This window comes from Oncorhynchus nerka, linkage group LG9b, assembly GCF_034236695.1.
Source record: "Oncorhynchus nerka isolate Pitt River linkage group LG9b, Oner_Uvic_2.0, whole genome shotgun sequence".
NCBI lineage: Eukaryota > Metazoa > Chordata > Actinopteri > Salmoniformes > Salmonidae > Oncorhynchus > Oncorhynchus nerka.
The window spans coordinates 6,051,088-6,052,819 of record NC_088424.1 but is presented as its reverse complement, the minus strand read 5'-3'; positions in this window follow the sequence as shown (position 1 = coordinate 6,052,819).

The following is a 1,732-nucleotide window of genomic DNA, read 5'->3' as shown; positions in this document are numbered from 1 at the left end:
GTGGAGCGCCGCAGCGTAGCAATAGTGGTTCGTAATGCCAGGTTGCTTTTGTCCGAATAATAACATAACAGCCTCTATTATGCCAGCCAGGGGCTATGCAAAGGAACGTTTTCAGTGAAGCTTGATGTGTTTTGATCTTGACGTGATTTTCCCCTCATTGCCAATGTTAAAAACTCTATCAGTCCATAAATGTCCTAAGTCTGAATATGTGTGATATTTATGGATGAGCCTATACAAAAAAAGTATCATATCACGTTTCTTTATTTAGAGAAATTAATGTGTGAAGATTTCATGCAAATTATTGAATGGAAAGTTATGAACTCCTTATGCAAATATTAAAGCTTATGCACACTTTAGCTTACTGTTTTGTTGTGTGATCACATCTCTGTCTTCGGTGCCCAAGATAGCCTATTATTGAGAGGCTAAAACCACCTATAAGTCACTTATCGGTTTTTTTTAGATAGTGTTGGAGGGGCGTATTTGTCACGAGCGCAAGCGGTTACAGGACAAATGTCACTTTACTTGGTGACAAGAGAAGGAAGCCTAGTCTAAGAAACAGGTCAAATTATCATATATAGTGACCGCCATGTTCACAGTGACATGGGTGCAAGGATATTCTATGCTTTTCCCACCTCACTTTAGCATGTGGATTTTGGGAGGTCTCTAAACTTTAATAAGTCCAAGGCCTAGCTACAGAAGCCTACACCTGTGGTAGAAGACAGTATTTTTATTTAACTAGGCAAGCCAGTTAAGAACCAATTTTGATTTTAAATTGATAGCCTACCACGGCCTAACCCGAACGATGCTGGGCTAATAGTGATACAGCCCAGGATCGAACCGGGGTATGTAGCGACACCTCTTGCATTGAGATGCAGTGCCACTCGGGAGCCAGACTACCTGAGTCCCAATTAATGAACTTGATATATCCTACTGAAGATTAAAAGCCTAGCTACAATATCAAATACTTAGATGAGGCATAACCAAAAGCTTTCAACCTATTAAAAGGCACTCGGCATATTTATTTTACCAGAATGCCTTACCTACACAGGCCTGCCATGTGGGTCACTCACTCATATATATATATATATATATAGGCCTACCCTATAGGCTTATTCCTCTCTTGCAGAAAAACAGAAAGCTTTCAGCTCTTTGTTTCTCTATGAACCTTTCTCAGTTTCTCATGAAGTCCCCGTAGGCCTGTACAGCTGTGAAAGCGATTGTATAAGAAGCTTTCATGTCATTTCTTCGAGCCATGGCAAGCAGCAAACCATTTTCACTTTCCCGAAGAGTGGCGGGAAAGATCTGTCCGCCCAGGCTCCCGCGAGACTGGCTGATGAGCAGTTCGATCAAGGTCACCCTGTCAATCATGCCAAGCGCTCTGCCACTGTAGCTCTACAAGCGGGAAGAAGGAATTCAGGCAATTCTCCTTAGCCAAATGAAGCGTAAAGGGGTAACATTCTCTTGGCGTCTTCCTTTTTTAAAGTATCCTAGACGGCTACTATGGTTGTCTGTTCTCATAAGTTAGATACGTTTTTTCCCCCACCATTTGACCAACTTCAGAAGACAGAGAAATGTTACATGGAAGAAGTCGCTCTGGATAAGAGCGTCTGCTAAATGACTTAAATGTTAATGTTAAATGTACTGATATTAAAAGTGTGAAACGGGTCTGCTGTCATTCCTGTCCGTGTGGCCTCCTGTCAACATAGAAAATGTAGGCTACCAACATGTTCTT